This window comes from Brachyhypopomus gauderio, chromosome 18 (genome assembly GCF_052324685.1).
Source record: "Brachyhypopomus gauderio isolate BG-103 chromosome 18, BGAUD_0.2, whole genome shotgun sequence".
Taxonomy (NCBI): domain Eukaryota; kingdom Metazoa; phylum Chordata; class Actinopteri; order Gymnotiformes; family Hypopomidae; genus Brachyhypopomus; species Brachyhypopomus gauderio.
This window is the reverse complement of record NC_135228.1, coordinates 10,017,296-10,043,235: the sequence shown is the minus strand read 5'-3', so window position 1 is coordinate 10,043,235 and position 25,940 is coordinate 10,017,296. Positions and strand designations below refer to the sequence as shown.

The 25,940-nt window shown below is 41.9% G+C and overlaps 1 pseudogene; it reads right to left on the bottom strand.

The window, feature by feature from the left end:
• Window positions 1-13,696: 13,696 nt before the first annotated feature.
• LOC143481497 (uncharacterized) lies at window positions 13,697-16,852 on the bottom strand (annotated as a pseudogene).
• Between the last annotated feature and the right edge of the window lie 9,088 nt (window positions 16,853-25,940).

Genomic DNA, 25,940 nt, shown 5'->3' with positions numbered 1-25,940 from the left:
TCGCCGGAGTCGCGGAGGCGCTAGTTCTCTCTGGCGCGTCCACAGCTGCTACAGACCCTGTCTCTCTATCCCTCAATAATGAGTGGACGCGGCGCTCTAAACTTTCCACTTTCGCCACGAGAGAATTAACTAGTTTGCACCTCTCACAAATGCTATCACTATTACCATCAGTGGCGAAAGGGTCTAGACTACACATGCCACACTCCGAACAGGGAAACAAACCCACACCAGCCATGAATAAATCAGAACACTTACCGCGTCTAGCCGATTTATACAAACTTACGCTCGCTGCTTTGTGAAGGCAGAAAGTTGGTCAGCAGCCGAAATAAAACCTGTAAAATTTATCAAGGAAGGCAAAAAGTAAAAGATTAGCACGTAAATAGATTATTTATACTTTAGAAAACAATTTCAAAATTCGCTCCACAACAGCGTCGGCAGGAAGCAGATGAGTCCCCTTCTGCTGGGTCAGGCTCATGGCTCCTCATTTCAGCAGCACACTCTGACTTCAGTTTCTTGACAGCTTCAGCTGCTTTTGATGGGCTAAGAAAGCCAACAGTTTTAAACCTGGGGTCCAACAGTGTTGCCAGTGTCATCACACTGAGTGATTCCATATTCAGGCATGAAAATTGGTCAGGGGTTAAAAAGGTGAAAAGACCGGGGGTGGGGGGGATGACAGGTGATGGCACGGGGATACGGCGATTACCATTATGTCCTATTTTATGTCACTATAACTATACAGGGTTGACGCGAACTTAATATGCCTATCTATCTACGTAGTCTACCTATTTTTCGCAAGAGCTCGTGGCTAGCTCTGACAGTGTTCAATGCAAGCTGTAGCGAACGGCAGTAACTTTGTTTTATCGCAAAATATGAAAACGATTGAAACTATTACTAACCCAATTAAATCCACTGGGAAATGTACGATCTGGTAAATGTAGTGGTAAACGTACGCTCTTCTGCCTTGTCCCCGGCATAGATAGAAATAGGTCCTGCTTCTCGTCCCGCTTAGCAATAAATGAATAACATGAATGAAGAACATTTGTATAAACACAATCCGACCTCTATGATTGGTTCTGGGCGGAAATTGCTGGCCATTGTGTAATTGAAATTGACACAGTTTATATATATATATATATATATATATATATATATATATATATTAATTATATATCTGACTCACCTAATTACTGACACCTGTACACAATCACTTTGCACCCCTTTTTTTGTCCACAGGTCGTGCAGTCCAGTGCTGCACATTCCTTCGAGGACTCAAGCGTCTCCTACGTCCTGCATCACGCCGTGCCTACTAAGGAGATCCCTTCTCTGCTCTTAGTATTTAGCTCTTTTATGAGCTTTGCTATTTCTGTTTTGCTTCGTGCTCGTTTCTGTTTTTCATTGTCATGGATAATAAAGCTCCTGACATGCAACCAGTGCCTCCGGCCGCCTCTATACCTCCGTCACACAGAGCAAAATGTAACGTAATGCCTCACCGTTCAAGAGCGATTAGAGTTGATCTGGTTAGGAGACAGAAGGCAACTCCTGCTCCTTCCAATAAAGCTGATTCTCAGCAGCATTTGTCTCCTTCTCCTAGTTCTCGTACGTTACAGTTTTCTAGGAGATCTTGTCACAGTTCTGTGTTTTTGTGGACAAATGAAAGACTTAGAGAAGTCATTAGCACTGTTTTAAGTGTGGAAACATTTAGCAAAGACTACCCTTTTTCAAAATTCATTTGCAACACCATGGTAGGACTAATACTTGTCAGTGATTTAATATTTGTCATATATTGTGTCTTTGTCTACCAATTATCTTACACATCAATAAATTGCTTTCATAGGATGCATCCTCAAAGAAGACATTCAGAAACAATTGACTGAAAGTATATGTAGTTTCTTACTGTTTTGTCATTTATTTTTGTTGTAGCATTCTACCTCATCTGGCATATCCTACCCTTGGCAAATCCTGCAAAGCCTGAAGCATGGATCTATTGACTTAATGCAGGAAAAAGGCTTGATTTCCAGTTGTAGGAAAGAGGAGTGTGTCCTTAACAACCAGACAGCGCACACACACACACACAGGGAAGCTGCACAGTGTTCCCCATTTTCTACGAAGAGCATGGTTACTCGGGCAGGTACACATATTTCTCTGTATATACAGGAAAGAGTGTTTGTGTGTTTATGGAAGGACTAGAGTGACTTGACAAACTATCTGGCTGCTGGTATTGTCTTTGTAAAGGGACTAAGAAACGATACAGATGTGTTCACATATATTTGAGTATGTGGTGGGTTTTTCCAAGAGAGAGAGGACTTGTTGATGGACTGTATCCCATCAGCCAGTGAGGGAGAGAGCTCCAAGGATGAGGATACAAACGTCTGTTTGGAAGAAAAAGATGGCCTCACAAAAAAAAAAATTAAAATAAAAAAAATAGTAGCCATGCCTACATATCTCTGGCAAAATAAAAGAATCCCTTCAAGTTTGCCACAGGAATTAAAGGCTCAGATGAGTGCTTTGCCAGCGAGATTTGAGCCCAAAGAAACATGTCCATACTGCCCTGGACCAACACCACCTGGCCTCACAGAAGCAGTGGTTGTTACTAAAAAAGCAGTCATCTATGACCAAGAGTCCATTAAGAAAGGTTTGTGCATAAAAATCTGAAAAAGTACTTGTAAATGTGTTATTTCTCCCATGTATAAATGTGATGGTCTTTTTAATAAGATTTTCATTTAAATGTCACTGTATGGGGGGCGCTGTGGAGCTGCGTACCAAGATGGCTGCTTAGCGTGTAAGCTCCCGAAAACTTCGCAATAAATACTCTGAAAAACCTAAATTAATAATACCAACTGAATTGGAATCATGTCAGAATCGACTACAACCAGATTGTGATATTTTCACCCGAACCGGACGCAATTCTAAAAAGCCAAAAAGTGACTCTCTGTCGACTTAACAAGCCGGGACAACTTCTGACAACATGGCGGACCTGGCTATCATTCTTGGTGAAATTAAATCATTACACTCAGAATTTGGAGACTTTAGAACTAAGTTGGACAGTATAGACAAAAGGTATGACTAGGATGGCCAGCTCAGTTGCTGCTTTGGAAAGCGGAATGGCTGAAGTAAAACAGCGAGTCGCTGCTAATACTACACGTGTTGAGGAGGCTGAAAATCGAATAGTGTCGGCAGAAGAACAAATTGGAAAACACATGTCTGAAATGGCAAGAGCCATGACCAGAATTGCGAACCTGGAATCTAAAACGGAGGACCTTGAAAACCGGAGCCGACGACAGAACTTGCGCTTGTTTGGACTTCGAGAGGGAGCCGAGGGAAGTCAACCACTACTGGATTACATTCAGGACATGTTACCGTGTTGGCTGGAGCTGGACTCGGATAGATCCTTCATTCTGGAGAGAGTTCACCGAACTCTGGCACCACCGAAACCAAACCAGAACAGAGCGGTTCTCATTCGATTCCTGAAGTTTCAGGATCGTGAGTTTGTTCTTCGCTTTGCTAAACAACGTGTCATAACTCACTAAGGGAACCGGCTATTTTTTGCTCAGGACCTTTCGGTTGAGTCCGTACGGCAGCGACGTGAGTTCGACTCGATCAGGAAACGGTTTACAGAAAAAGGAACTTTCCATGGATTTCAGTATGGTCCATGTAAGATGCGGGTCCTCCACAACGGGAAAATACACTTGTTTCGATCACCAAATGACCCGGAGGAGTTTTACCGTGGACATACCTGAACGTTTTGTTTAAATGATGAACATAGCTTGCCCCTGGAGAATCAGGTATGCTAACACACTACTGTAAACCATGTGTTAAATGGGTTAAATATAAGTTTTTAAGTACATTTGTGCGTGGTTGACGGGTATTGACAGCTGTTCTGGGAAGCTGGGTTGCATGGTTGGTTGCCGCTCCCCCATCGGGTGGATCGGTACAAGCCCCATAGGTTTTTTGCTGAGTAAGGGGTGGGGGGGTTAGTCTAAGGGTTCAAATATTTCAATGTGTGATTCTTTATGTGTTTCTCCTTTTTTTTGTATTTGTTTTTGGCACTCAATACAATGGTAGTCTTTTCCATATTTCCTTATTATATTATACATACTCTGTATGGAACATACAAATACTCAGAATCTTTTTGGTATAAAAATTACAAGCTGAAATGTTAGGGGACTGAGAAGGTTGACAAAATTGAAACAGGTGATGAATAGAATTAAACAACTTCAATCAAAAATAGTATTTCTTCAAGAAACCCATTTAACGGACTCTGATGTTAAAATGGTACAAAATAGATGGCCTGGCACAGTAATACATGCGTCGTTCAATAATTATGCAAGAGGAGTACTCATCCTTATTCACAGATCAATACCATTTCAGGTTCAGGATATGTTATCGCTCAAGGTAGCATCCTTTCCTCCACACTGAATTTGGTCAATGTGTATGGCCCAAATGAGGACAACCCTAAATTTTTTGAAGATCTTTTTCTCACTATATCCACTCTACAAGGTTTTTATATAATTGGAGGTGACTTTAATTGTACTTTAAACCCAACAATAGATCGCTCTACAGGCTTTGAAACATCTGAAACACAAACTAGGAAATTATTGAAACAGTATAGTAAGGACATGAATCTGGTTGAAATATGGAGAGAACAAAACCCAAAGAAAATAGAATACTCTTGCCACTCAAATATAAATAAATGCCGTTCTCGTATTGACTATTTTGTTATTTCAAGAGCGCTTATGTCAAGAATTAAGAACTATTGTTATGATAGCATAGTAATAAGTGATCATGCACCTATTTCACTAGATGAAAATCTCCATGTGAGTTGGTTACAGAACTCAGACTGTTACATTTGTTGAAACAAAAATAGACACTTACTTTGAGTTAAATACAAATCAGACCGATGCTAGTACTAGATGGGAAGCATTTAAAGCGTATATAAGAGGAGAAATCATTAGTTATACAAGCTCCAAGACAAAACAGCAAAAAAGAGAGATGGAAACTTTGGAAAAGCAAATTAAAACATTAGAAACAGAATTAATTGAATTAGATGATGAAGCAAAGCAGAAAGAACTGCTACTCTTAAGAGCTAATTATAATAAATTATCTGTTGATAAGGTTGCGAAAAGTTTCATGTGGCTAAAACAATCCTACTATGATCAAGGAGAAAAAGCTGGTAAACTTTTGTCATGGAGGATCAAAAAAATACAAACTGATAGAGCAATTAACAGTATAATGACTTCTTCTAAAAACTTAACAGTAGACCCAATGGAAATTAATGATAGTTTTAAGGAATTTTATGAACACTTATACAAATCAGAAGACCCTCAAGCCTCAGAAGATCGAGATACGTTTCTCAACCGTCTCCAGTTTCCAAAGCTGGTGGAAGACAATAAAACGTATTTAGATAGTGAATTAACAATTGAGGAACTATCACAAGCTATCCAGAATATCAGTAGTGGTAAAGCGCCAGGGCCTGATGGAATACCTATTGAATTCTATAAAACGTTTAAAAAAAGATTATTAGTTCCGCTTTTAAATATGTTTGATGAAACCTACCAAAATGGAACCCTCCCGCCCACTTTAAGATTAGCAATGATAACGCTGATATTGAAACCAGGTAAACCTCCTACAGAATGTTCTTCATTTAGGCCAATAAGTTTGCTTTGCGCAGATACAAAAATATTTTGTAAGGTCCTGGCAAAAAGACTAGAACCTCATATTCCTTATTTAGTTCATAATGATCAGAACGGGTTTGTACAAAACCGTCAATGATTCCATAATATTAGGCGAGTTCTTAACGTAATTCATGAAAAATGTGAAGGTAAAGATACAGCATTATTATCATTGGATGCTCGACAGGCTTTCGATAGAATAGAGTGGCCGTATTTGATCAATGTTTTGTCCAGGTTTGGATTAGGAAAGAAATTTCTTAAATGGATTCAAATACTATACACAAATACAATGGCTAGTGTTTTAACAAATAATATAGTTTCTAAACCATTCATCTTGGAGCGTTCAACTCGCCAGGGATGCCCACTGTCACCTTTATTATTCATATTGGCGATAGAACCATTGGCCATGACAATAAGAGCACAGACAAATCTAACAGGAATAAGACTAGGAAAACTGGAGCATAAAATATCTTTGTATGCTGATGATGTGATTGTTTTTTTATCCAATCTATCTGTCAGCATCCCTACATTAATGCAACAAATCGAATTGTTTGGGCAATTTTCAGGCTATAAAATCAATTATTCCAAATCATCAATATTATTCTTGAACAAAGAGGAAAGATCCAAACCAATTATAAAAACCCCATTTATTAATGCACAGAATGGATTCACTTACCTCGGCATCAGAATTATCCCAGAAATTAAAGATATTATTCCGACAAATTATGATCCACTTATGAGTGAAGTGAAAGAAAAATTGGATAAATGGATGAAAATGCCCATATCAATGATAGGACGTATAAACATGATCAAGATGACCATACTTCCAAAATTCTTATTTCTCTTTCAGTCACTCCCTCTTCCACCACCAAAATTGCTATTTGATGAAATTAACAGTTTTTTTATCAAATTCATTTGGAACAACAAAAAAATCTAGATTGAGACTCAAACTATTGTTCCTACCATATGAAAGAGGAGGGTTACAATTTCCAAACCTGAAGTGGTACTACTGGGCTGCTCAATTACGTTTGGCAATGTTCTACTTCTTAGCAGGGGCCTTCCCAGCCTGGGTCGACATTGAACAGGCATCAATACCCAACCTACAGCTAAATCAGTATATGTATTCTGCGACTCCCAAAAATCTGAAAAGGTCAACAAAGAACCCATTTTTGAAAAATACTATTGACATATGGTTTAAAGCTCATTATCATATTAGGAACACCCCAGCTATTTCTCAGTTTTCTCCTATATAGGGTAACACACATTTCAATGCGGGAAAGGCGGATGGGGGTTTTAAAATTTGGGCATGTAAAGGGGTGCAAAAAATAGGGGATCTTTATATAAACTGTAACCTTCTTACATTTGAACAATTAAGTCGGACATATGATCTTCCCAAAAAACATTTCTTTAAATATCTTCAACTGAAAAGTTTCATATCATCAAAATATAAACACAATGTCTGAACCACCACTATCACACCTTGAAAACCTAACACTTCTAAACTTGGAGGGGAAAGGTCAGATTTCTTTGTTTTATAAAACTTTGGTGTTATATGATAAAGAATCCACCCTTGACAAGCTAGAAGCATGGAAAGCAGATATCCAAGAGGATATACAAGACATAGATTGGGAGAAGGCCTGTACAAAAGCACAAAAACAGTCTATTAATACTAGAATGAAACTATTGCAGTATAAATGGTTAATAAGAACTTACATCACCCCAGTTAAACTAAACCACTGGTCACCTGACATTCCAGACACTTGTAATAAATGTTTGGAAAACAAAGGTACTTTATTTCATTGTGTTTGGGACTGCCCAAAATTAGTACAATATTGGAAAACAGTTGTTCATACGATGTCAGGAGTTGTTGGTGTGAAGGTGCCTTATGAAGCAAAATTATGTATTTTAGGAATATATCCAGAGTATTTCAGCATTAACTCAAAACAGGTCATTTTAATTGATTTCGGTCTTCTGCAAGCTAGAAGGATGATTGCTTTGTACTGGAAAAAACCAGATACACCTTCACAATCTGTATGGTTGAAGGAGATGGCATCTTGTATTGTACTGGAACGGCTGACTTATATAAGCAGAGGAAGGGCAGTAGAATTTGAAAAAATATGGTATCCCCTAGAAAATTTTTTGAAAGGACATACTACATAAACATTGTAAAATATTGCTTGAGTGCTTTTTTATTTTATTTTTATTTATTTATTTATTTTTTATTTATTTATTTATTTTCTTTCTTTCTGTCTTTATTCGTGCATCTATATCTTTGTATCTATTGTTTGTGTCTATTGTATGGATGTGTGTTATTGCTCGATCTAATTAATAGTTGTTTTATTGTATCTATATGTTTGATAAAAAATTTTTTTAACAATATTTTTATTGAAAAAGTCACTGTATGTGTGAAAAAGTGCCTGAACTGCAAGACTCCTGTAAGATTTCAGGACTACGAAACAGGATTTCGTAATTTTAACAGGATTATTTTGACCATCCGTTTCTGTGCCATGATGACATCAGCTCTGAAGGCAAGATACATGTGAATTGCAAAGATATTTTTCACTATTTTCAACTTTTATCAAATAGCAATTTTAATCCAAGTGTTCTATTTAAAAGTCAAACACAGCTGTTGGACGTTTTTTGTCTATGATGGAGGACCTTCTAAATGTGAAGATACATCACAACACTCTCAGAAAAGCCTTCTTCCATTTTTGGGCAATGACCAATTATTGCTTTGACTCCTCTTGTGTACGATGTGGACATGAACCACCTGTTCTTATTGCTGATGCCAACTGGAAAGTGGCCTTTGACCTACCTGGTAAGCTATTTTACTTTACATGATATGTACCAGCTGTCAAACATGGCAAATATATATTTGACTGCAAAATAAGGCAAGGTTGAAATCAGTCTTATTTACATGACATCTCAAGTATACTTCTTTCTCTGCGGATTGAAATTACCTTTGTATCTGTGGGCTAAAACCTTGCGGTGGAAGTTAAACACCCCCCAAAAAATAAAAATAAATAAACAATGTCCATGTATCCTCCAGATACTTTAGAGATGGTTTTGATAAATTAATGACACTTAGCATATGCTTTTCTGTAATGCGGGAGTACAGGGAGGTACTCACCGCGTATAGTAATAGTGTGAATGGTGGACCCAAGTGCCGTTTTAACAACAGAACGCAAATGTGAGAGTGAAACATGAAACACAACCCCAATATAATGAATGAAAGCAATGCTGAATACTCAACGCGTGAAAAGATAAATGAAAGCCGTGAGAGCACTGTAAAACAATAAACAAAACCAATGCTGAAAACTCAACACGTGGAAAAAAACAAATGCTCAACCGGGAGAAAGAAACAAAACAACAAACGTAACTAAAATAGCGTGGATAAAAGCAACTCGAAAACGAAACTAAAGATGCCAGGAGAGGAGGCTGGCCAACAGGCAGAAAACGCCACAACAAAACAAAACCCTTCCCAAAATAAAGACAAAAAAAGGACAGGAAGAGAAACAGGCTTGTGAAAACTTGAGGTAGGTCAGGGAGCGACGCAGGAGAATCTCGAAGAAGAGAAGGAGAAAAAACAGAGAGAGCACGGTGATGAGATACCTTGTTGAGAATGTAACCACAGAGAATGCAGATACAGGCTGAGAATGCATAGGCATAACCAAACGAATCAGCAATGATCCGTTTCCCAAGAAGCCTTTAGACAGCTGAAACGGATCATTGCTCATTACGCCCAGCAAGTCTAGGACTGACTCGGGTGCCCCTCCTGGTGGTAGAGGGAGTGGCATCCTGGCATCCGAGCCAGCCCTGACATTTTCTTTTTGTTTACACGAGTGTGTTGTCTTTATTTTTGAAGTCATTTCACATTTTTGCCCCCAAGTGAATCTCCTGAAGAGACCATGCATTGACAGCACGGACGTAATTTTGGGGGGGGACGAGGGGGACATGTCCCCCCCACTTTTTCAAAAGCCGGCTTTGGTCCCCCCCAGTTTTTACGGTTAAAACCAAATATTTAAATAGCGACGAATCCATGTCCCCCCCACTTTTGAAATCAAAATTACGTCCATGATTGACAGTATTCAACAAAGTGGCCTTAATGTAAGTGTTGATGAGAGATGGTCATCATTGGAAAAGGAACTTATTGCTACTGGCTTTTATTATGGTAAATGGTATTAATTTATAGAGTACAATGTTGTTGATTTGTAGGCTTCTGTTTACATTAATATCAGAATTACAAAAAATAGAAACTAAAGTATTGCAATATTTAATTAAATTCTGTTCCAACCTCAGACACAAGGGAGAAAAACCCTTTCTCCAGTGATCTCTCATGTTCTGCCTTTGCCCCATGGGTTGGATCTGCATGCCGTGATGGGCCAGTCTTGAAAGGAGGTCCTGAAAGGATTTGCGCTTGAATGGTGTTTCACCTTCTACTAGCTCTCATGCTGTAGAAGACACTGTGCTTAAACTACTGAAATGAAAAAATGTATTTTCTTTACATGGATTAGGATTTGCTTTGTTTGTCAAGAATTATGAGTGTTAATGTAAACATTTTTGTAGACTTCAAAAAGTGACCTGGTTGCAGGGTGTGCAGTTCTTGGAGTGTCTGCAGAAAGCTCTGCATCTGACATTATTAATCATTTGGAGGAATTACTCTTGTACAAAGACATTTATCCAAAAATGTTTTTAAAACTCCAAAAGGCAGGAGGTAAGCTTTGAAATAAAGATTTTAAAAAGCAAATAAAAGAGTAAATATGGGAAATGCATTCCCATTCATATTTTGATATATTTATTTTTTTAGGTGGTGTCCTACATCTTGGTTGTCTTCATTCAATTGTTTATTGTTGCTCCACTATGTTGGCAAGAGTCTGCGCGAGATCACACTAACGCCCTTCTAAGCTTCAAGACCCCTCCTACTATTTACATATCTGATATAGCAGGAAGAGTGGCTCGACATGCCAACAACAGAACTCGACAAGCATTTTTCAAGCTACATGTGAAGCAACTGAGGAAAATTTGGTGAGGGCTTCAGCCAAAACACTTGAAATTAATTTGCCATGGATTAAAGCTTTAAAAGAAGGTGGACCAGTCTAGAGAAAGCATGATATAATCAAAGACAAATCATCCCCCAATCACAGGAACTGCAGATAGATGTTCTTTATATGATCGTTTCCATCAGCGAAATCAAAAACAGACCAAGGAGAAGCTCAGAAGTCTCGATCTTGTACCTGAGCTCTCTGGGTATATCAACACCTCCACGGCAGAACAGCTGAATAGAGAACTAGCAAACCGTTGCTACTTTCTTTGTCAGCCGAAGGACACTCATTTCATGTTTGCACTCCGGTTGGTGTTCCATTTGCACAACAGCAGAGAAAACCAGAAATTTATTGACAAAATAATAAGGCACACACATGAGAAAGCTCAAGTTGGAATTGATGGTCGACTCTCACTGTTTAGTGCATGTATGTTAGATCAGGGGTTCTCAACTGGTCTTAGCCCGGGACCCACTTTTTCTTATTGTCATTAAGTCGCGACCCAGTTTTATACAGTACAAATGTTATAACAAATTAAAAGGGTAAACAATTGGTGGTTACCATGGCAACAAGATGGTTCTCATGCTGGGCTACATACTAAAAATTACTCAAGGAGCCAGTAGGTCCTAAAAGGAAAAAATCAGGCGCCAATAACTTTTTCTAGGTGCCATAATATAAACTAATAAGCACTCACATCAGGTCAGCTGTTATTTAGGATCTCTGTCGTCCAACATGACTGATGTTTTCTCTTCCTTGTAACTGTGGTTAAGTTGGTTTCAGGTTCGCGTATTCGGAATTAGACATGTTTTAAATGTACTACTATTACCATCTACAAATGACCTTAACATGGACAAAAGTGGTGGTCGTAAAGGCCCCGGAGCACTGCGCACTCTTTTTTTCTGCAAAGATTTAAAAAATTTTTAAACGATTCTTCATAAGATAAAAACAAGTTGTATAAATATTAAGTGCACATTTTGTCAAATGTTTAAATAGCTTTTAAAATGTCCAACATAAGAGCATAAAACAAGTTATAGTTAAGTGCATCCTAATCAACAACCTTGTTTTGTGGAATTGATGGCCCATTTAAAAGCTATTGAAATATTTGACAAAAACTGACCACCACACATTGGTGCAAGGTATAAATACCCATCTTTTAGTTGTAGGTTGTTATTAAAGATTAACTTTATGTAATCCAACTTCTTTGGTGGTCTTAGATGGACCGTTTAAAAGCTATTGAAATTATTGCAAAAGAGTGCGCAGTGCCCACCAAGAACGTGTCCGCGACCCACTTTTGGGTCGCGACCCACCAGTTGAGAATCACTGTGTTAAATGATTTTAAATATTTTTTTCTTGTTAGTAATTATAATATTAGTAAAAATAACATTAATAGCTATTTTGCGGGTGTATGACTCCTTGGGGCTTTACAGAAACATTCCAGATCAGCAGATAGACCTGTTGTAGTATGTTTATATATTTGAGACTGTTACAGTGCTATAGGCTACTCAGCAACATGTAGGACTGAGAAACCTATTGTAACATGGAAGGCACAGAGGAAGCAAGAGCAAGTTTTTAATCTTAAAGACGTAGACCAAACAAAGAAAGCTGACAATGCTGCAAAACATACATAAGCAGAAACAGCAAAAGCTAGCAAGTCCTAGAAACAATGGCAGATCACAGGGCAATGGGACGTCAACATCTAGGCTGTAAGGCGAAGCTGAAATGTGCAGCAAATTAACTAATAACAAGGTGATTGTGAACGGGACAGAACCCGAATGGGTGTGTGCACAGAAGTGGCCTTGGCTCTCATGGCTTGGGAACAGCCTGCTGGGACACTTATATTTTTAATTTTTGCTAAAATTAGTAATATATTAAATACTAGTGATGTGAAAAGCTAATCCATGCATTCATATCCTCTCACCTAGATTATTGCAATAGTCTTTTAGCTGGATGTTCTGGTAAATCAATAAACAAACTCCAGCTTGTTCAGAACGCAGCAGCGCGAGTTTTAATGAAAACTAAAAAATTTGATCACATTAGTCCCGTACTATCGTCATTAAATTGGCTGCCAGTTAGATTCCGTATTGACTATAAAATACTCTTATTAACATATAAAACACTGCATGGCTTAGCTCCAGAGTATCTTAGTGAACTTATTGATCATTACAATCCAGCCCATTCACTTTGTTCACAGGACGCAGGGTTATTAACTGTTCCTAGGATCAAAAAGATCACAGCAGGTGGAAGAGCCTTTTGTTCTAAAGCTCCACAACTGTGGAATAATCTTCCTGCCTCTATTTGGGACTCAGACACAGTCTCAATGTTTAAAACTCAACTAAAGACTTATCTGTTTAGTTTGGCCTTTGAATAATCTGTTACATATTTACCACATCACATATCTTTCTTCTCCGAGGTTCACTTGGGGAGTAACACTGCAGTTGGAGCCTACAATTCCAGTATCATCGCTCCGACACGGAATGAAAACCTGGCGTTCATCATAAGACATTTACATTGACAATATCAACACCCAGAACTTTCATTCTAGTTACTTTATACTTAGCCTGATTGTGTGATTTATTTGTAACTTGTGTATTAGTCTGTATAATTTGTTTTTGTGTAATTTGTGTGTTAACGGGCCGCCCAATGGAGGATGGGTTCCCTTTTGAGTCTTGGTCCTCCCAAGGTTTCTTCCTATTCCCCACCATCTAGGGAGTTTTTCCTTGCCACTGTCGCCTTTGGCTTGCTCATTTGGGATTTGGACCCATAGTATTGTTAACCTTGTAAATCCTGTAAAGCGCTTTGTGACAACATATGTTGTGAAAAGCGCTATACAAATATATTTGATTTGATTTGATTATATGCATGTGTCAGTCATTCTGTTTGTGCTTCAGCTATGCATTTAGTCACACGTGGAACCTGTCTCAGTGAATAATAATAATAATAATAATAATAATAAATCTGTTTTATATAGCGCTTTTCTTAGTACTCAAAGTCGCTTTACAGTAATTTCACACAGAAATTCACGTACAATCATACACACAAAAAAAGAAAGAAAAACAAAACGGAAAGATAGGGTAATGACTTAAGTGTTATATGCAGACTGGAAAAGGTGGGTCTTGAGGTTATGTTTGAAGGAGTGCAGAGAATCAGAGTTTCGGATGGTCAGGGGTAGAGAGTTCCAGAGGGTGGGGGCAGCAATGGCAAAAGCCCTGTCCCCAATGGACCTGTGTTTGGTAGAGGTAGTAGGAGTGAGGAGGTTGGCATCTGCAGAGCGGAGTTTGCGGGTGGGGGCGTGACGGTGCAGGAGATCTGATAGGTATGAAGGGGCAAGGTTGTTGAGGGCCTTGTAGGTAAAGAGGAGGATCTTGAAGTGTATGCGTTGTTTTATGGGAAGCCAGTGAAGTTGACAAAGGACAGGGGTGATGTGTTGTCTGGAGGGGGAGCCGGTGAGGAGTCGGGCAGCAGAGTTTTGAACATATTGTAGTTTTTGAAGAACAGAGGAGGGGAGACCATACAGAATGCTGTTACAGTAGTCGAGTCTGGAGGTGATAAAAGCATGAACTAATGTCTCTGCAGCAGAGGTGGGAAGAGTGGATCGCAGACGCGCTATGTTGCGTAGGTGGAAGAAGGATGTTTTGACTACATGGTTGATGTGAGATTTGAAAGAAAGTGTGGGGTCCATATAAATCCCAAGGTTTCTGACTAGGGGGGAAGGAGTGACAGAGTGGCTGTCAATATCGAGAGTGAGATTTTGGCAGGTGGGGAGGCTGGATTTTGGACCGAAAATAATGATCTCTGTTTTATTACTGTTTAGTTTGAGAAAGTTATGAGTCATCCAGTTTTTGATGTCTGTAAGGCAGCAGGTGAGGGTGGTGAGAATGGCAGGAGAGATGGTTTTTGTGGTGATGTAGAGTTGAGTATCATCAGCGTAGCAGTGAAATTTGAGGCCATGGCGACGTATGATGAGTCCGAGAGGAAGTATGTACAGAATGAAGAGGATGGGACCCAGAACTGAGCCTTGAGGGACACAGTGTACGACAGGGATGGTGTGGGATTTGTGTTGGTTGATGGTGATGTATTGGAATCTGTCAGACAGGTAGGATTTGAACCAGGCGAGGGCGGTGTTGGTGATGCCGATCGATTCGAGTCGATTCAGAAGGATAGAGTGTTTTACTGTGTCAAAGCAGCACTGAGGTCAAGGAGGAGGAGGATGGTGAGAGAGCCAGAGTCAGAGGAAAGCAGAAGGTCATTTATAACTTTCAGTAGGGCCGTTTCGGTGCTATGGTGGGTGCGGAAACCGGACTGGAATGTTTCGTACAGGTTATTTGAGAGAAGGTGGATCTTGAGTTGGTTTGCAACGGCTCTTTCCAGTAGTTTTGACAGAAAGGTGAGGTTTGAGATGGGTCTGTAATTATTGAGGTCCTCCGGGTCAATGCCGGGCTTTTTAAGAAGAGGAGTGATGGCTGCAAGTTTGAGAGGTGAAGGTACTGTGCCAGAGGTGAGGGAGGAGTTTATGATATCTGTGATTAATGGAGCAAGGGGAGTGAAGCAGTCTTTGACGAGTTGAGATGGCATAGGGTCCAGGGGAGAAGTAGAAGATTTCATAGTGGAGAGTATTTTGGATAGGTCAGCAGAGGTTATGGGTGAAAAAGTAGATAGCTGAGTGTCAGGTGGAGAAAAGGAAAATGTGGGTTCCGGTTGTAGGGTAGTGGAGGGTGCAAGCAGGTGGTGGATGGTTTCTGTTTTTGAATTGAAAAATGCCAAGAGCAAGTCACATTTCTCAGGGGTGAATGATGATGGAGTGTTGTCGTGGGGTTTTAGGAGTTTATGGTAGAAAACAGGGAACGTGGATTTGAGGAACCTGAGTGAATAATGGCAGAATAATAATTTGAGCGGGCTTTATTTAGGGCTAATTTGTAATGTTGCATGTGATCTTTGTAAGCGAGGGTGTGGACTGCGAGACCAGTTTTCTTGCATAATCGTTCTAGCTGTCGGAGATGTTTCTTGAGTTTATGGAGTGCCGGGTTGAACCAGGGTGCTGAATGGGAAAAGGTGACTGTTTTTGTTTTCAAAGGGGCCAGTGTGTTGAGGGATGTAGACAGAATATTGTTGTAAGTGTTTACGAGGTCAGTGGGGGTTGGGTTTTCAGGGAGAGTGGAGCAGGATAGACTGTTAGATATGCAGGTGGAAAGAGTCACTGGGCAGATGGATTTAAGGTTGCGAAAAGTGATTTTGCGGTTTTGTTTTGGGTCAGGGGTGGGGATGTCAATGTCAAATATAATGGCTAAGTGGTCAGATATGGTGAGGTCAACGCTGGACATGTTATGGATGTGAAGGCCAGTGGAGCAGACCAGATCCAAGATGTGTCCACGATTGTGGGTTGGGAAATTTGTGTGTTGGGTGAAGCTGGAGCAGGTTAGGAAATCCAGAAAGTCCATTGCATGTTTACAGTCTGGGGAGTCAATGTGCAGGTTGAAGTCACCAAGAAGCAAGATAGATGATGAAATAGAGAAAAGTGCGGTGGTGAAATCTGAAAGGTCAGATAAAAAGGATGGGTTGGGTTTAGGGGGTCGGTAAATAATAGCAGTGATAAGAGGTTTAGGTCCAGGGAGTTTAAAAACCAGATGTTCAAATGATGGGGCTGAGGGGAGGGACAGTGCACGGGGTTTTAGGTTTTGATTAAAAATGGCAGCAATGCCACCCCCCCATGTTTTGCCATGTTTCGTTTAGGCAGAGCAGGTCGAGTTTGTTGTCAGTAATAAATTCATTTAAGATGAGGCTTTTATTGTTGAGGGATCGTGTGTTGAAGAGGGCGATTTTCAGGTGCTTTTGTTTAAAAGCGGTTGAGGGAGTGGTTTGGATAGTCAGGAGGTTGAAAAAGTTCACAGAGGACGTGTTCTGATGACGCGTGCTGTTGTGATGACGCAGGGAGGAAGCACTTGAGCCGGCGTGTGAGCTGTCGGTCCACAGTGCTGGAATGGAGTTTACGCCACTTGTCGTGTAGATGAACCCCCGCCGAGATCCACGATGCACATAGGGGGGTCGGCGTAAAAGTGCAAAGTGCCGCAGACTGTCCAGTAGCTCGGCGGGTGGAGGCAGCGTGGGAATGAGCCGGTGAAGTTCGGTAGTTGTGTAACGGAAAACCATGGCAGGCGCTGAGAAAAATGGCAGATCCTGGAGATGTATGGAGGTGAATTGCTGCAGGTGAAAGTCGAGATGCTGAAGAAGGGTGATCAGAACAAGGGGAAAAACCTGTGTGGGGTGAAAATTGAGGAGCGATGTAGCGGCTATCCGGCTAGCCCAGTGGAGGCGGCGTTGGTTGGCTAGCCTAGCCAGCTCATGCCGAGGGTAACGGTCCCAACCGGCGTTGAAGTGTGGGGCCGTCCGGATGTTTTTCGGCGAGTAATCCAGGTAGGTGGTAGATTTATTTGCGAAGGCAGATGGCAGTTCGTCAGGTAAAAAAGGAACAGGTTGGAGCAGCGAGAAGCGGCAGCCAGTAGCGCTAGCGTCCTCACGCTACTCATCGTACTCAATGACCGTACTCTTGCTTCTTGGTGACTTCAAGAAGTGGACAGTCTGTTATCCATCCCAGTGGCTACAGAGCTCCAGTGATACCAACAACTGTGGGGTTTTCATTTGCACTCTAAGTAACTACTAAAGTACTAGTAATTGTAATACTAGTGTTAATAATAAAAAATAAATTCAAAACATTGGGCCATAAGCAGTTTTGCACCAAGTGGTTCACTTGTTTTGTACTAGCAGAGTTGATCAGACTGGGTGGGGCGGTGGCTGTTGGGGGGTGGGCCGGGGGCACTGGGTTCCGGAGTCAGACCAGCATATCTTCACCCTGTTGATGTCTATTGTTGTATGACTATTGTGCGACTGGTATGGTTGTAGGTGCCTACATGGGTGTGATGTGCATATGGCACAAGGTGTGTGGGTGCATATGTGTGTGGAGATGTATATATGGGATGAATGTGTGTGGGTGTACATATGGGGTGAATGTGTGTGGGTGTGTACGTGTGTGAGAGAGAATATGTGTTTAGGTGTATGTGGATGCCTGGACCGGCTACTCTCGGCGGTGGGGGTGGTGGGGGTCGGGGATTGGATACGGTGACGGGGTGGGGTGTCCCCCTAGTCACCCCGGGTTGACCACTCCCTGCCTCGAGCAGGGGGGGCAGCGAAGCTCGGTGCCTAATGAGCCAGCTAGCAAGCAGACTCTCCTCTTCCAGAGGACCATTTCCTCTGGACCTACGCATTACCACCCACCCACCCCCCACACATACATATACACACAGTCCTTTTACATTTAGGATCCTGGGGGGCAGGCATGTAACCAGAGGTTGACGAGGTGGGCCTGCTGCCATGGTTCACCCGTCTCCTCACCACTGTCTGTCCCTCAGTTTTTACTGCACTTTAGACATTGAGGGCCTTTGAGGGGACGGTGTGGACAAACACTGGCCAGTGGCTCGGGGCTTTGACCACGTTTGTCCCAGCATCTGTCCCCTCAATTTTAACTACACTATAGTATCACACACTACCATACATGCATATACACCAACACCTACACAGCACTGGGGGTGGAGGGGATGGAAGGCCTTCCTTCACCCGTTTCTTGCTCCCTGCCGGGGTGGGGGTGGGTAGCTAGCGCGGGGCTGGGCTGGGGGCGTCCTGGGGCTGCTGCCGATCCTTGCTGGTCCAGCCATTTGCCCACGCCGCAGAGAGTGTGTTAGTTTGGATGAATGTGCGTTTTTGTCCTTGTCTCTGTTTGTATAGGTAGATGAATGAGTACGTGTTGAGGGGGGAGGGGGAGGGATATGGGGACGTATGTATATATTGGGGTGAATGTGTGAGTACATGTGTGGGGGTATATATGTCCGCAAGAGTGTATATGGGTGTGGGTGAATGTGTGTGGGAATGTATGTGTAGGTGAATGTATGTCCGTTTCCTCTGGACCTGCACTCCTTGGCTGGGGGGGTGCTGTCCGGGGTCTCCCTTTCCCACCTGCTGGGGCGGGCATGCGGGGGGTCACTGGGAAGTGCGGCCCTGGGACTCCACAGCTCCTGGGGGTCTTTCTCTACCTGCCTCTGGCCTCTGGGGGAATGTTGTCGCAGCTTTCTACCCTTGCTGGCAAGTACATTCTGTACATTTATCCTATGTTGCACTTTTGTGTTGCACATAAACACACACTCACACATACACATACATCACACTAATTTGTGCTATATGCCATGGGTACACTTTCTGCTCTACTTTGCAGTGGTCTTTTGAGCTGGTTGTTTATATATATATATATATATATATACTTTTTAAAAATATGTATATGTGTGTGTATATATATATGTGTATACTTGTATACACATATATATGTTTTTTTTCCCCCCGCCCTTCTGTCTTTTCCCTTTTTATTCTCTCTCTCCCCCTCTTTTTCCCCCTCTTTTCTATATTCTATCCTTTTATGGTCCACCTAACCCCAATAATTGTCATCACTTGCAAAACACTAGGTAATGACACTGACTCCTGTAGTTTTGTAGTAGTCTGACTCAATGGTATCTTGAATTCTGGCCTATCCGCACTATTACCTAGGATGTATTCTGTGATCAGAAGCAAAGCACTTTGTAAGTCGCTCTGTATAAGAGAGTCTGCTAAATGCCGTAAATGTAAATGTAAATGTAGTGAGACCTGCTATGTTGTATGGACTGGAGACAGTGGCACTGACAAAGAGACAGGTGAGGGAGATGGAGGTGTCTGAGATGAAGATGTTGAGATTCTAATTTGGAGTGACGAGGAAGGATAGGATCAGAAATGAGTTTATTAGAGAATCAGCACATGTTTTGTAGCATGTTTTGGAGATAAAGTTAGATGGTTTGAGACATGTACAGAGGAGGGAGGAGAGGTATATTGGTAGGAGGGTCTTGAGGATGGAACTTCCAGGCAAGAAGAGGAGAGGTAGACTCAGCTTTTCAGCCCTTAAGGACAAAGGACCACAGGACCATGTGCCTTTAAATGTGAACACTGTGATATGTGGTTGATATAAAGACACAACTTATGATCTTTCATGTATACAGTATTAAGTGATCTTATTAGAATACCAGTTATTGTATAAAAACACCACATTGATACATATCCATGTATTACTTTGTGTTTCAGTAGATATACCTGTTCTTGTAGTCTTAAACTCTATAGTGAATGCAGGCATGTATATATAGATTACTGTGTGTTCTGCTGTTTAGACATGCATGCTCATTAATTCTGTGTGTTAGTCATAAAGGCCCGTGTACTCACATATTCATGTGCTGCATTATTTTAGACATATCAATACACTTGTATTCCAGTGTAATATTAATTTAGATTTATATACAACCAAGTGTCAACATGTAATGTGATATATTAGACATATGAATATCTATGTATTAGTTTGTATGTTACTCATCAAATGTAATCCTACCCACCATGTGTGCTAATGTGATCTCACATTCATGCCTTCGTGCATTATGTGTAATTTATTGTCCAAAAGTGGAAATTAAGAATGGCTCAATGTGTAGACTAATAGAACCAAACTGTTGGGTTGTGCACTATATGCTGGTATCATTTTATTATTCACATTTTGTCACACTGGGAGGTGGTGAATGCTTGCTTGGTGCATGGGGGGTGCTAGGGGGCAGTAGAGGGCCCAAATGTTCATCTGGTGTTCAGAAAGCAGAGAGGAAGAGTAACCTGGGAGAGCACCTGGCAGGTATTTGTCTGTTTGCTGGGTGCAGTTTCCTGCAGTTTGAGTCAGCAGAGCACAGAGACGCTATTGGTATGTAGTTTACCTCCTTCCTTACCTTGTGTTTGTATAAGAATGAGTTTATATTATTTATTATACAGATACGAGTTTGTTTAACTTATTAAAGTTAATTAATCTTAGACAGAAAACCAATATGATTGCATGTGCATGGGTAAACAAATGTATGATTGTTTGTCTTCTTTTTGAGGTTATCAACCTGCTTTGGTTTTCAACAAGAGAATCAAATAAATGAGATGAAGTTGAGCTGAGTTGTTTCCTGCGTCCTCTGTGCCGAGCCTGTTCGAGTTCAGGCAGTCAAACCCCTTGATAATTCGACAAATACTTAGTTAGGCAGAGTATGTAAGTCAATTTATTTAGGAATAGAGAATTCCCTTTGTCTTCAAATTGTGCTAATCTGCCTTCTTCGGTTAAGTCATTAATTGGACCTGGAAAGACGGGCACCCCTCGCTCTCTCTCTCTCTCTCTCTCTCTCTCTCCCTCTCTCCCTCCCTCCCCCCTGTCCGGGCATGATGAATTAATGAATATTCAATAATCCAGGCCCAATGGTCAATGACATGATGATCAAGAAAGTGCCTAAAAGTTGGTTAAAAACCCTTGCTCAAGGAGAGACAATTAGCTTGGCAGCCTGGCAGACTTGGAGTGACTTGAAACTTTCGCCAGACTCGCCGAGGCTCAAAGACTCGAACTTGTTGGAAACATGCCAAACCATCGCGACCAACAGTTTGCTGGACTCAAGCCGAACACCGCAACGTCCACTGGAGTGATGCCAAAAGACCGCAACTAAAGCTCTCACAGAGTCCAACAGAAGATAGTTCAAGATGGCGCCGAGTATGGCTGCCGTGTTGTGAGCTCCCCATAGTTTATGCAACTTTTATGTCACTTTATGTTTGTTTGTAGCTTTTTTTGTACTAAATGTTGCCAGCACCTTCATCTACGACAGACAATCACTTCTGGACATCAGAGCAATTACTCACTGCACCCTGGACTTCGAGTTTCTGAGCAGCGCTCCTTTGTTTGCAAACAGAGACGAGACTCCATTCATCGGTACCGCACTTCCGAAGAAACGACGCCGGCGACAGAAGCGAGGCAGCAGAGCTGGAGCCTTGGTCAGGCTGAGGCGACGCACCAACCGCCCACCACTTCCCAGCATTTTACTGGCTAACGTGCAGTCCCTGGAAAATAAACTCAGCGAACTCCACGTGCGGATTTTGTTCCAGCGAGAGATAAGGGACTGCTGCGTAATCTGCCTCACTGAAACCTGGCTAACACCTGAAACACCGGACCGAGCCGTCGAGCCTGCGGGGTTCTCGGTGCACCGCGCGGACAGATCGAAAGACCTCTCTGGGGAAAAGCAAAGCCGGTGGTGTATGCTTTTTGATCAATAATGCTTGGTGTGAGCAGAGAAATGTGCACTTTATTGAGTCCTACTGCTCCCCGGTCACTCCTCCATCCTTCTCCTACCCACCTATAGGCCAACACTGAAACGGGAACCGCCCACTACCAGAGAGGTTCGTCTGTGGTCAGACCAATTGGACTCTATACTCCAGGACTGTTTTGATGATGTTGACTGGGAGATGTTTAGGGAAGCATCCAATAATAACATCAACGAATATACAGACTCAGTTACTAGATTCATCAGGAAATGTATAGAGGACGTTGTGCCGACAAAAACCATCCGTGTTTACACCAACCAAAAACCCTGGCTCAACTGTGAAGTCTGCTCCACTATTCATGCGACTACAGAGCCAAAGTGGAGACACAGTTTAAAAGTAACAGTGTAAGGAGTTTGTGGCACGGGTTAAGCACTATCACAGACTTTAAAACAAAACCTCGCGGAGCAACAAACACCCCCGTTGCGCTTCCAGACAAGCTGCTTTGAGGTAAACAATGCTGCACCTCTAGGAAACGCCCCCTCCCCCCACCACCATTGCACCCACCTCCCTCACTCTCTCCGTGGCTGATGTGCGCAGATCCTTTAAGCGCATTAACAGCAGGAAAGCAGCCGGACCTGACTGCATCCCTGGACGGGTCCTCAAAGTCTATAGATGCTGATCAGCTCGCGGGAGTGTTCACAGACATTTTTTATCTCTCCCTTTCCCTCTCGGTTGTGCCGGAGTGTTTCAAACAGGCCACGATTGTCCCAATCCCCAAGACCCCCAGCACATCTTGCTTAAATGACTGGCGTCCAGTGGCTCTGACGCCCATTATAAGCAAATGCTTTGAGAGGCTAGTGAGAGACTTCATCTGCTCCTCAATACCTGCAACGCTCAATCCACTGCAGTTTGCGTACAGGAAAAACCGATCCACAGATGACGCAATTGCCCTGACACTGCACACTGTTCTCTCCCACCTGGAGAAAGGGGAAACATATGTGAGAATGTTGTTTGTTGACTATAGCTCATTCAACACCATTGTTTCCTCCAGGCTAGACACCAAGCTCTGGGACCTGGGACTGAACAACGATCTGTGCAGCTGGATCCTCAACTTCCTGTCAAGACTACACCAGGCGGTGAAGATGGGCAAAATCACCTCATCCTCAGTGACACTCAGCACAGGAGTTCCCCAAGGCTGCGTTCTGAGTCCTCTCCTCTACTGCTTGTACACCTATGACAGCACAGCTAGAGACAGCTCCAACGTCATCATCAAATTTGCCGATGACACAACCATCATAGACCTGATCTCCAACAACAACGAGACGGCCTACAGAGATGAAGTCACCACCCTGTCAAACTGGTGTCAGGAAAACAACCTCTCCCTCAACATCTGCAAGACCAAGGAGCTGATAGTGGACTTCAGGAAGCAGAAGCAGGTTCACGCCCCCATCACCATCGCCACAGTAGAGAGGGTCAGCAGCTTCAAGTTCCTCGGTGTCCACATCACGGAGGAGCTAACATGAAATGAACACACTACAAGGACAGTGAAGAAGGCACAACAGCGCCTCTTTTTCCTCAGGCGACTGAAGAAGTTTGGCCTGAACCCCCGCATCCTCAGGACATTCTACACCTGCACAGTGGAGTGTGTTCTGACTGGCTGCATCACCGCCTGGTACAGGAACTGTACTGCGCTTGCGCATAAAGCACTGCAAAGAGTGACGCGGACAGCACAGAAGATCACCGGGGTTCAGTTGTCAAATCTCCAAGACCTGTACACCAGCCGTTGTCTGAGGAGGACTAACAACATCATTAAAGACCCCACCCACCCAAGCCACTGCCTGTTCACGTGGCTGCAAAGTGGGAAGAGATTTAGGAGCATCAAGTCCACGACCAGCCGGTTCCGAGATAGCTTCTACCCTCAGGCCATCAGGATGCTAGACAGCAAAATACACAACTTCCACCCCCCACCATAACACACTGACTCATTGAGCATCAAGCACAACATAGTGGAAAAAAACTCTTCATTCATTCACTCTTTTCCACAAAACAATATAATTTATCTGCCAACTGGACTAAACACTTCAATTAAACGGCACCAGCCATCTGTAAATATGTAATTCATTTAAATTCAAATTTTATATATTATATTATTCTATCCAGACTTTTGGACTTCTTTCTTCTATTTATACGTCTTCCTGCTGTAAATGTCGCATAAGTTGCACAAACAGGGAATCACACCCAGATTTTCACTTACCTGTGTACTTGTACAAAGTGATGTGACAATAAAGAGATTTGATTTGATTTGAAAAGATTCTTCTATATTTTATTTTCTTTATTTTACATGTTGTCGTCAAAGTAACTTTTACTTAGTCTAGTCTTTCAAGTCAAGCTCATTTTCTTTCTCAGTTAAGTTATCTGCACAAGTTTGTCTGCGCCCTCCAGCTGCGACTGTGACGTCACCGTTAAGCCTTCGCAATTTGAGCCGTCTCACTAGACCTGCTCCGCTGACTTTAGCCATCTCAGGAAACGAACCGTGATGCTCAGATTTCGTATGCTGCTTTGGGGTTGCCGTTACCATTAGCCCAAACTTTCTCTTTCTCCTTTTCTATTTTCTTTCTAAAGACCTTGTGTCCGTCCCTGGGTCCTAAGCTATTCTTCATATCAGTTGTAATGTAACCATTTAATAAATTTGGACATTTATTTATTAATCTGTTCAGGGTGGTAATAACATATATTTTTGTCAATGGTATTAGGTCACTGCACGGAAGCAGAACTTAACCCTTTAGTAATGTGACTGATTAAACCATATTTCACCTATCTCCATTATCACAATATTGGATCCTGAGCAATCAGGATGATGCCCCGTTCATAATCCATAAATAACATATGTATCCACTACAACTGCTCTGTACAGTTTTTGTTTGTTTTTTATAGCTGCTGTGAATTTTTGTTTTGATACTCCATGAAGCTTGATATGTAATAAAAACAATGAATCAATCAATATAGGCAGGGATTCTCGAAAAACTTATTGCCACTCAACTCAATAAATACTTATCCCTCAACTCCCTATACAAACAATTCCAGTCTGGTTTTCGCCCCCTCCACAGCACAGAAACTGCTCTTATTAAGATCACTAATGACCTTCTTATGGCTGACTCTGGTTTACTTTCCATTCTCATTCTTCTCGATCTGAGCGCAGCCTTTGACACTATTTCTCACACTATGCTTAATAGACTATCTTCCATTGGCATTAACCATATCGCACTTGACTGGTTTCACTCATATCTCTCAGGCCGTACTCAGTTCATCCAACTCAAATCTTTCAGGTCTCACTCTTCCCCTGTTTCTTCTGGTGTTCCACAGGGTTCTGTCCTGGGACCCCTCCTTTTCATCATTTACCTCTTACCCCTTGGCAATATATTTCGCTCTTATAATATTGATTTCCACTGCTACGCAGATGATACCCAGCTCTACTTATCTGGTAAACCTTGTTTCCACCCTCATCCCTTTCAAACTGTCTATCTGAAATAAAAACCTGATTTGCATCTAATTTCCTAAAACTTAATAGCAGTAAAACTGAAATGCTGCTCTGCGGTTCAAAATCTAAAGTTTAGTTTCTCCATCCCAATTGAAGTCTCCCCCCCCACCTCAGGTTAAGAGTCTGGGTGTCATCCTAGATAGCACTTTATCCTTTCACTCACACATCAGTAATATAACCCGGTCTGCATATTTTCATTTCCATAACATCAACCGTCTACGCCCCTCCCTCACCTCCATACTGCATCTATTCTTGTTCATAGCATTGTTACCTCCCGTATTGACTACTGCAGTTCTCTCCTCTTTGGCCTTCCTCATAAATCCCTCCATAAGCTTCAGCTGGTTCAGAATACAGCTGCTTGTATTATTTCTAAAACTCCTTCTTTCCAAAACATTACACCTGTCCTTCAACAACTCTACTGGCTTCCTGTTTAATATATAATCTATTTCAAAATCCTTCTCTTTACATTCAAGACCATCCATAATCTTGTTCCCCCATATCTGTCAAATCTTCTCAATATCGCATCTTCCACTC